This window comes from Myxocyprinus asiaticus, chromosome 39 (assembly GCF_019703515.2).
Source record: "Myxocyprinus asiaticus isolate MX2 ecotype Aquarium Trade chromosome 39, UBuf_Myxa_2, whole genome shotgun sequence".
NCBI classification, from domain to species: domain Eukaryota; kingdom Metazoa; phylum Chordata; class Actinopteri; order Cypriniformes; family Catostomidae; genus Myxocyprinus; species Myxocyprinus asiaticus.
Window position 1 is genome coordinate 27,555,758 of NC_059382.1, and position 11,730 is coordinate 27,567,487.

General features: G+C 36.4%; 1 long non-coding RNA gene across 1 annotated transcript; it reads left to right on the forward strand.

Moving 5' to 3' along the window:
- The first annotated feature begins 7,165 nt into the window (after window positions 1-7,165).
- LOC127429597 (uncharacterized) lies at window positions 7,166-11,529 on the forward strand. Its single transcript, XR_007895321.1, has 4 exons — window positions 7,166-7,313; window positions 8,418-8,540; window positions 8,658-8,685; window positions 9,024-11,529. It is a non-coding gene; the product is annotated as an uncharacterized LOC127429597 (long non-coding RNA).
- Window positions 11,530-11,730: the final 201 nt, after the last annotated feature.

Below are 11,730 nucleotides of genomic sequence, written 5' to 3' on the forward strand. Positions count from 1 at the left end.
TTTCAAAATATCACTGTCCTGGTCACAAAAGCAAAGTTTGTAGGGAATAATAGCCATTTTCTATACTTTTGAGGCACAAGCAATTAGGAAATAACACTTACTACCCAGGAACAAAAATTGTGTTACATAGTGTATTCAGGTGAAGATTTCAGCTTTGTAAAACAATGCAATGGCGATTTGCAATTTATCACACGTGGTGATATTCAGGTGTAGATTTCAGCTATTGTGAGAGAGTTCAGATGTTGTCTGAAGTCGAAAGTTCTTTGTTATTCCATGAATTGATGTGTGTTGGGCTATCAGACATCTTGCCATCGGCCTTACAATAGTCCAAAAATCATATACGTTACATAAACAAGCACATTAGTCAAAATAGAAAAACAGTATACCTAAAAAATTTAACTAGACAGATAAATAAAATCATGAAAACATAAGTATGAACTGTAAGAAACTGAGACTTAGATAGATTCACTAGTCGGATATACTGTAGCATGAGAATACTCACCCTCAAATTTGTCGATGTATATCAAAATATATCATTTAAAAGCCTTCTCCTTATTGTTAGTTGTGACAGCTGACTGCCTCACAATGCTATTAACATAGTTAACGGTAATCCGGGGAAGCTTCTGTAAACATCGAGTGTAAAAAGTCATCCTCTACTGCGCCATCTTCACAGATATTGACAATAGGGAAAAACGGCTTCCAGCGCTGCACCAGATGTAACTGAGCTGGCTGAGACAAAATGTGGACATGACCGTGCATAGAGTCCATTCATTCCCATGGAAGATGAGAACCATGCTCGCGAGGTGGATTGTGGGATTGACAGCAGTGCAGGGCAAGTTTCCTAGCGTTGTGAATGACTTTGAGCAGATTTCTTCCGCACCCGTGGAAACGTCCATCATTGGATTAGGTTTAGGATTGGGGTTAGGATTAGGAGTACTTTAATTACTACTCTGAATGTTTCTGAAAACTGCGCATGCTGCATTTAATGTCACATCTATTCAAAACAGTAAAATGAAAGAATGTTGTTTTGGTATATAAATATAAATGTAAATTTTACTTACTGTAAATGTTTCTGAAAGACGGACGGGCTGTACATTTACGTTCCATCCATTCATAGTGTAGTAAGTGAAAGAATGCAGTTTTGCTCTCAGTACTGGGGCATAATGCACACGACAGTAATTACAGCTTCAGCCACCAGGGGGCAGTTCTGACTTTTATAAAGCATAGAGAGATTTTAGCAGAGAAAACATTTGACCTCTTGTTGCTGATTTTCTCATAAAATAAGTCTGCACATAGCCTATGTGTCAACAAAAGCACTGGCAAATCTCTAGTTGCCAGCACTGAACAAATACTGATCAACAACTGTATAACCACAAAAATAAATGTGTTTAGCTAAAATTAATGCCCTGGTAAAACATCTTATGTGTTAATTCTTTTAATTAATGCATTGTAACTGTTCAACTGGCCTCCAGTAGAGTATGAGACCCCTGCTCTAAAATATGTCACTGTTGTGAAGGAAGCTTGCAGAACTGATAAGGGCTGCATTTCCCAAAAGCATTGCAAGCTTAAATTGATCATAGAGACCATTGGCGCCAATGGTTTCTATGATTTACTTAGGCTTACGATGCTTTGGGAAATACAGCACAGCTCATTCCATAGTGCTTTCCAGTGCCCATTTCAGCTCTCATTTTATGTTATAATCACTAATGTGGCCTTTATTGCAGCATTGTGTCTATTTTCCTGTAGCCCAATGAGCGGCACGTGATTGGTTGTGGTTTTGACTTCTGCCTGTGCTCAAAACATTCTGAGAAATTTGCACCGAGAAGCGCATCCATCTGTTCTTTAGCTCTTCCTCTGTGCTCGCACCTGTTTGTGTGCACAGGGCAGCGTCTCTTTTTCATGAAATTCACACAGTTTGGAGATTAACAGAAAGCAGTACTGCACAAGGGGATGCCCCCACCAATGGGAACATCTTTTGCCATTTAAACAGAGAGCTCATACTTTATTGATACTTCACCTTATGTACAAACATGTAGATAAAATGTGTGAACATTGGCCTTCTCAGGCCCCCTACACAGTTAATATAATGTGCTATCAGTTCATATGTTAAGATATGCTTACGTGCAATACTAAGGGAGAAATTAAGGGTATTTAATGTTAATGAGACCTTAAAGTGTCAGCATTTGCAAGTGCTTTCAGATCAAAGATAAATAAACAGCATCAATGTATATATCACTGTATATATAACTGCGATATGATTGAGATCTGGGGAATGGCGTGATTGTTTACAGAGTGCTTAGTTCTATCTATTCACAAGGTTGAACTTTATCTCTCTGGTTTCATGTTTCTTTCCTTTGTGTATCCTTTTTGGTCTTACAAAAGTTTGAATTAAATAGTAGTTTTATTCCATTCTAAGAAAGGAAGGTCGTGAAGAGGTGAAAAGTAATTCCCCCTCCCTCCCGCATTACATAAATGTCAGTCCAACATCAGTTCAACACAGAGTTGCCCGACTGTCTGCTACAATTCAGAGTGTGAACAACAGAGGGCAGGACTTACCACATGCATGTTTTCGTCAAACGACCCACCTTAATCACAATGAATGAGAAAAACAGAATTTCATGCCAACTGATTCATAACTGATTCATACAGAGAACAACTGTAGGTGGATATAAGAAGACTGTGTGAACAAATTCTATGGCAACAAGAAAACAACATAATTATCAGAACTACAAGCATGGGTCTACTATAAATTATTTTTTGTAGAACTTTTGTAGGATTTGTAGATCTTCTGATGCAGAAGATAACTATGAGAAATTCAATCATTCTACACAGAATGATTTAAATACAGAAACTACACTGACTTTCTCCTGAGCTATAAAGAGATTCGGACTGGTGCCAGCAAGTCTGGGTGTCCTGCATCTGGCAAATCTTATCTGCCGTAAAACAGTTGGGAATCTTGGGAAAGGCACAGTGAAGCTCATCTGTCTTTGTTGTTAATCAGATAAACCCCCAAATTAACTCATCACATGACTGGCCATTTGCTGAAAAACTACTCTTTTCATGATTGCCAGGGAAACCCATGGAAACCCATTGTTCTTCAATATAACCAACTCTCCACATTTATTATACTAATCATGAGGCATGTTTCCAGCTCACCAGCTCACATGAAGCTTCCTTCATGAACAGTTGACATGGACCTTGGCCTTTTCTATTTCACTACAATCCAAATACACAGACATATGTAGGATTATATGACATACAGGTTTGGGAGGGTTACTTTTGAAATGTATTCCACTACAGTTTACAGAATACTTGCTGTAAAATGTCATTTGTAACATATTCAGTTAGATTACTCAATGTCAGTAACGTATTCTAAATACTTTGGATTACTTCTTCAGCATTGGTAGATTTTTTCACTTGTTTGGACTATAAAAACTCTGCCAGTACAGTAAGACAAAATAAACATGTTAAAAATGTATTCTCTGAAAAACCGAAATATCTTATGCAGTTTTGTTTCTAAAACAAAATAAATCAAACTGATCTTGTTTTAAGGATTTTTTTTATATTTTTACAGGAAAACAATAAAAAAAATTATTATCAAGAATACGATTTTTGCCCTAATATCAAAGGTCTTACTAGAAAAAAAGAAATTATGATCCAACGTAAATTTTCTTTATAAAAAAATATGATCGTGCCTGGTAACGTGCATGTAAAATGTCTAGAAATAGCGTTTTAGCTTAGAATAAAGCTGACAATTTACACAAGGTTTATTTCTATTTCTCCAAACTTACTTCAAACTTTCTTCTCTGTCTGCTCATATGAATGTAACACATCATAAGAAAGTGTTTCACCGCTGTTCAAATGCTCTTTGGATCACATCATTTATATGTATAAATGTTTTCCATCTGAAAGGACTAAATATTAAATGAAACAAATGACAATAAAATGCAAAGTAATCTTTTCAGTAATAAAAATATTTTTGAATGTAACTGTATTCTAATTACCAATTATTTAAATTGTAACTGTAGTGGAATACAGTTACTTATATTTTGTATTTTATATATGTAATCCTGTTACATGTATTCCGTTACTCCCCAACCCTGACTACAAATATGGACAAATGCATCCTATGCAGATGATAACCCTGACAATTATGCTATTCATAACATGTAATGTATTATCCGTGTTAAAAATAAAAAACTAATTATTAGGAAGTTTTATCATGCATTATAACTGAATTATAACTGTAATTTAATAAGAATGTACAAGTGTTTGGTATGTAATTGATTGTCTCTTAAATTTCAGAATGATGGAGTGAAGTATTTTCGGGTTATTTGCAGTTATAGTTTTCTTATGAAATTCATGATTAAAATGTTCACTTTTTGAGCAGGAAACTGACAAAGCTTGGAACATAGGCCATAAATTAATTATCTTGAGGGGAGGACACTTTTGACCACGGGCCCTCTGAAAAGCCGCCTCTGATTGGCTTAGAGCCTATTTGGGGTTTGAACAAACCAAATGGGTTAAAAGACTAGCCTTGACAACCCCCTCAAGTTCTTCTCTTGCTCCGCGCTCCACTTCCTCTTCAGCTGCTTATCCTCTGCGCTCTGGCCTTTGTGGCTTGCAGCCTCGTCCCGGTGCCCCTCAAGTTCCATACCATGTAAAGTCCAGGAAGGCTTGGAACGTATGTTCCGAGAAAGCTCTTCTCTGACCTACGACCCACACACATGATGGGAGTCGTGAGTCTCCCTTGCGGAAGGCCTCGCTTCAAAGCCCTGTCTCATCATTCCAGCATAAACTATCCACGATCTTAACAGAGGTCTTAACAAAAAGCCAAAGAACCAAGCAACGCAAGGAAACGCAAGTAAAAGCAACAACACGCAAGTACATCTCCAGACTTATTTCTTATAATGGTTGTCGAACGCGGCTAATTCCATTATAAATTTCCTTACATAATGATGGAGGTACGCGAGCACTTTAATGCACATATTAAATGTGAACAAATAGCACATATTTTAATAAATAATTTAATATTTGTATAGTTCACTTTATTTTCATATCAAAGCCTATATATTAATAAATATATATATATAAAAATATATAAAATAAAATGAAATAAAAATCTAAATAGTGTTTTACAATGCTAAGAACACAGGAACAGACTTGCGTTATTAAGAAGTCTTGCCAAGCTACCTTGGAAGAACTAACTCTCTGTTATTTTTGTTTATTACTGTTTATTACTTTAATAAAATGATGCCCAACAAAACAACAAATTTTGACAGAGTATGAGTACAGTGTGTCATCTGCCATGGTAATACTGCTATGACTTCTGGGACTTCAATTCACCATCCAATGCATCCTCGAAATTCGGCCTGATCAAGAACACATCCAGGTAATTTTATGTAGTCTCTGTACTTGCGTTCTTGAGTATTGGAACTGAACTTCAGAAGTGGATAATGACGTTGAAGGAGTCCACGAGTACGTAAGAAAACATAAGAACGCACATTTAGAAAAAGCCAAGAATTGCCACTAGCTTTTGCGCATTAGCCAACCTCATTCCAACACATACAACGATCAGCCACAACATTAAAACCACCTGCCTAATATTGTGTAGGTCCCCTTCGTGCCGACAAATGAGCTCTGACCCATCATGGTATGGACTGCACAAGACCTCTGAAGGTGTGCTGTGGTATCTGGCTCCAAGACATTAGGAGCAGATCCTTTAAGTCCTGTAAGTTGCAAGGTTGGGCCTCCATGAATCAGATTTGTTGGTCCAGCGCATCCCATAGATGCTCAGTTGGATTGAGATCTGGGGAATTTGGAGGCCAAGTCAACACCTTGAACTCTTTGTCATGTTCCTCAAACCATTCCTGAACAATTTATGCAGTGTGGCAGGACACACTATCCTGCTGAAAGAGGTCACTGCCATCAGGGAATACCGTTGCCATGAAGGGGTGTACGTGGTCTGCAACAATCTTTAGGTAGGTGGTACGTGTCAAAGTAACATCCACGTGAATGCCATGACCCAAGGTTTCCCAGCAGAACATTGCCCAGGGCATCACACTGCCTCCGCCGGCCTGCCTTTTTCCCATAGTGCATCCTGCTGCTATCTCTTCCCCAGGTAAACAATGCACATGCACCCGGCCATCCACATGATCTAAAAAAAAACGTGATTCATCAGACAAGGCCACCTTCTTTCATTGCTCCATGGTCCAGTTCTGACGCTCACATGCCCATTGCACTGTGTTCTGACACCTTTCTATCATGGCCAGCATTACATTTTTCAGCAATTTGTGCTACAGTAGCTCTTCTGTGGGATTGGACCAGACGGGCTAGCCTTCGCACCCCACATGCATCAATGAGCCTTGGGCGCTTATGACCCTGTCGCTGGTTAACCGGTTGTCATTCCTTGGACCACTTTTGTCAGGTACTAACCACTGCATACTGGGAACACCCCACAAGACCTGCCATTTTGGAGATGCTCTGACCCAGTCATCTAGCTATCACAATTTGGCCCTTGTCAAAGTCACTCAGATCATTACTGCCCATTTTTCCTGATTATAACACATGAAATTCAAGACCTGACTGTTCACTTGCTGCCGAATATATCCCAACCCTTGACAGGTGCCATTGTAATGAGATAATAAAAGTTATTCACTTCACCTGTCAGTGGTTTTAATGTTGTGGCTGATCAGTGTATATCTCAAATATATTCACACAATGTGTGGTCATGGTAAAGCATTCAACTCATATTTACTAGGTGCTGTCTAAACAAAAGTTTCACTAAATGCCACATTCACCATGAATTATAATTGTTTTGCCAGGTAACCCCACCCTCTCTTTTTGTTTTTTTGTTTTTTGGTTGAAGAAGTGCATAATCTAGGTATTCTCTTATTCTCGTTGCATTTTCTTTGTGTCAAAAAACACTACTTACACTACAATATGGCCCTGAATAGTGCAGAAGGATGAGATTTGGGACTTAGCTCTTGTCAGTGTTAAAATAAGCTTTTCAGCCAATAAGCAAGAGAACCAATTGGGGGAGAATGAAGCAGTCAGTATTGAAAGAAACAGAAAAAGAAAGGGGGTGGGCCAGACAATGCCAAAAAACAATAGTATGAAGTTAGACCAGTTTGGACATGAAAACTATTCCTAGTCCACTGACGTACAGAAGGCCGCAAAGGGAAGTAAGCATGTATTGAGATAGCGCTGTATCAAGAAAAGACTAATTACACTGATTGAAAAAAGGTATCTACTTCTTCTGAGTGCAATCTACAAAAGTACAGCTGTTCTTACTGGAGAAAAGAGCATCATGGGTAAGACTATAACATCAGTTCAATTTGTCAGAGTGTGGCTAATGCTGTTTGAGCAAGAATGCTATTCTAACCTTAGGTTTTTAGAGTGTTTAGCGGCACTTTGCTAGTGTGTTTTCTTTGTAAACACTATTTTTGTATGTCCTAAGTTTAGAGTGTTCAGGAGCACTGGTTTAGTGTTTAGTGAATTCAATAAACTTGCATAAAGGCCATTGTAAAAGCTAAAATGCTAGCATTTAGCATTGAGCACTAAACATACAGAACTAGCAATAGTTGTGAATAAAAGGAATATTCCAGGTTCAATACAAGTTAAGCTCAATACAAATAAGCTGGGTTCAATACAGATCGACAGCATTTGTGACATAATGTTAATTACCACAAAAATTAATTTCGACTCGTCCATCCTTTTCTTTAAAAAAGAGCAATAATCAAGGTTACTGTGAGGCACTTAAAATGGAAGTGAATGGGGCCAAGTTTTGGAGGGTTTAAAGGCAGAAATGAGAAGCTTATAATTTAAAAAAAGCACTTACATTAATTCTTATGTTAAAACTCATGTATTATTTGAGCTATAAATTTGTTTAAATTGTCATTTTTACAGTCATTTTAGGGTTTTATGGTTTGTTGACAGTACATCGTCATGGTAACAGAGTTTTAAAATTGGCTATAACTTTACACAGAAAAGGTTAGTAAATCATGTGTACCCACATTTTGTTATTGTGGCTATACTTTTGAAAAAGTGAGTATTTTAACTGTCAAAAATTGGCCTCCATTCACTTCCATTGTAAGTGCCTCACTGTAACCCAGATTTTTTTGCTTGTTTTTAAAAAAAGGGAGGGACAATTGTGTCACAAATGCTGTCGATTTGTATCGAACCCAGCATATTTGTATTGGTTATTTGTATTGTATTGAGCTTAACTTGTACTGAACCCAGAATATTCCTTTAATCACAACAAGGAAACTCCCCTTAGACCTGGCCATGACTAAGAAAAGTCTTACCTATCTGTTTATATCATTGTGCAACTGTGCTAATGAAAAGTCTGTACAAAATGTTTCATGTAATGGAATGTTGTAGTCTACCATGGTGAGCTGAATATGAGTGTCTTTCAGATGGCAGATCCACATCAGTGTCTATCGGGATAGCCGTGGCATTTGGCATCTTAGGGTTGTTCCTGCTGATTTGTTTGGTTCAGATGTGCTGCAAAAAACTGAAATGCTGCAAAAATTTTAAAAGTGAGCAACATCCTCATTTTGTTTAAAATAACAGCAATCAATCAATTTCCTTGAACTACCAGACTAAAATACGTTTAAGTAAATAATAAGTAAATGCTTCCATTTTTCCCTTCACAGAGCCTTCAGCACAAGACAAAATTTTGAAGTAAGTGCAATATTTGGTGAAATAGTGGATAATTCTTTGCATTAAGTTGATATCAGTTTAACATTCTGGGCAACTACATGAAATAATCTGTTCAAGGACATATTTGTGGATAGATAGTGTGTCTAGAGGGGCCTGCATTATGATGCTGTTCTTAAATCACAATCATGGTGCAATTAAAACAATGAATGATTATTTAATTTAAAGATCAACTCAATATAATTTATTTGTTTGTTTGTGGTATGTGGGTGTGGATGCTATGTATGCACAGCCCTTTTAAAGAGTAGGCCTAATTTTATTATTCTTTTTTTTAATTATTATTATTGCCTGTGTCTCTTCAGGAAAGTTGGCTTGAAGAAATCCTCATCTCCATTTTCGATCAGCAGCATTGTTGAGAAGAAATAATCACTGTGAATGTATTTTTCTATGCCTGTAAATATTGTACATAAACCCTCAAAGGGATAGTTTAACAAAAAATAAAAATCATGTCATCATTTACTCACCCTTATGCTATTCCAGAAATGTACGAGTTTGTTTTTGTTTTTTTAATGTACATGTTCCTCTTTTTTTATGCAATTACAGTAAAAGGGAATTGGAACTTCTATGCTTTGAAAAGGAAGATAAAACACCAGAATGTATCATAAAAGCGGTCCAGTCTTTGGAAATTCTATTTTTGTTTGACTGACAGACTGAAATTAAAGTAAATTTTCACTCAAAATCTTGATATTCTAGCTTTTTTTGCAACACATGAGAGGAATTGCTATGTCCGATTCGTGAACGAATCATTCAGACCAGTTTTGTAAACTGTATCAGCTGAATCATTGAAATGATCTGTATCCAAAAAAATGATTTGCTGTCTAATTATACATCACTGCTTTCCTCATGAGCTCTCATGAATGGATATCAAGATTTTCAATGAACAATGACTTAAATTACAGCCTGTTTTCCACAAACAAAGCTATCGTATGTCTTCAGAAAACCTGAGGTACATGAATATACCACAAAAGGCATTTGCACCACTGTTATGATAATTTTATGGAGCTGTTGCATCCTTTTTGATATGCCAAAGCTCCAATCCCCATTCTCTGCAATTGCATAGAAAAGAAGGACCATTACATTTTTGAAAATGTATCCTTTTCTGTTCCACTGAAGAAAGAAAGCCATATGGGTTTGGAATATCATGAGGGTAAGTTAATGATTACAGAATTTGTTATTTTGGGTGAACTATATTATATACTATATTATATACCCTAATATTCAGGGTAAAATACAACTTAATCTATCTACAAGTGACTCTATCAAGAACATCTAACAGATCTAGTCAAATACCAAATCATTCTGACTTTATGATTGTAATGTATTTACAGTGAAAGCATATAGGACAAAAGAACCACATTTAGGTTTTTTATTCTTTCTTTCTTAACAACACTTGAAACTAAATGTATTTCCATGATATGATGTGCAAGTGTCTGCCAATTTATTTATTTTTCAATTTCTGTAAAACGTGTGAATCACAGTTCTGAGGTAAAGGTATCAATTAGGGAGATATTGTATGATTCATAACTGTGGTGAGGTAGAAAGTTTGCTTTCTCACAGTTCGGGAAAAACACTGTTAATGTTACTGAGACTGATTATCCGATTGTTTCTCTCATCTTCTAACTCAGTGTTTTGTCTCCTTATATCTTATATAACTTTTTTTTACTGTTTACGGAAACACATAATAGCCTTCTTCTCAAGCTGAACTGTTTTCACATAACATAGCTTCAAATGTCACCAGATAGCAGTATACATAGAAGAGTTGTACTCAAAATGCTCTTTGGTCCCAGTGGATAGATCATATCACCATTGTGATTTCTTAATGGCAGTGGAATTTGTAAGGAAGTGAAGGAATATTATTAACATTACTTATAAGAAAGTGCTCATGAGTGATACATTTCCAATCAAAGCAAATAGATGTGGAAGGATGTCAAGTCATCTACTGAATGACGATATTTGATATACAGGAAAATGTGCTCACATTTCCCAACATTCATCTATTGTCTTGTGAAGTGTTATTGTGGGATGAGGTGTGTTGCATTTACAATAAATTACTAAATGATGGTGTTGATATATAGCCAGTTCTACTGGTAAATTCATAATATATGTAAACATTGTGGTAATCTGCATTTGTTAATTAAGGAAAGGTGCTATATGTAATATTTTTACTGTACTAAATCATAAAATATGTCATTAGAGAATTAGGAAACATGCTAAGTTGAAATACTGGCTTCTCCGATAACAATGCTACAGCCAATATTTTCAACTTTGAAGTTTCCATTCCGGGCTGGAATTTTTGTTTATATTTTGGCCTGTGTGATCCCGCCCACTGCCCACTCACTAATAGTATTTCGACACCGCCGGGTTGCCAGATTTGAACAAGTTTGCAGGCAAACAGCACTGTGTGCTGCAGCCATGGAAGCTAGCAAATGAACTGGATCAGATTACACCTGACCAAAAAAGCCTCGCCATCCGTCTAAAAACCACCATGACCAGAGGTGTAGTAAAACAAGGATAAATATTAGAGATCCCTTTTAGAAGATGGAGACAGCTTAAAGCCCAGAAATCCTTTAAAATGGATGCTGTGATGGCTAATTTGCATGTCAACATTTTGTCAACCCGCATGAGCTTTGAGTCTGGGGTGGGGCAGGCAACTCTCCAATATTTTGAATTCGGACTGCGGTACCCATTTCAAACGCTTGTTGTCAATCTTACATATAGCACCTTTAAGGAACTATTTCTTGATCTAACCCTTAAATTTTTATTTTTATTTAATTTTTTTTTTTTTTTGTGTGTAACCTAATGTAGTTGATTCAGTGACATTATTAAGTTAAATAATAATTTTGACTTAATAAAACCATTTAATTTGAATGTTACCATATTTTTTTTTTCTTTTCTTTACTAGTTCATTTGAAATGGTCCTGAGGTGTGACAAAATACAAATATTCCATGTAATCTCTCATTTAATATTATTTCAGAAAGCTACATGCATAATACTTTTAAATGAATTAG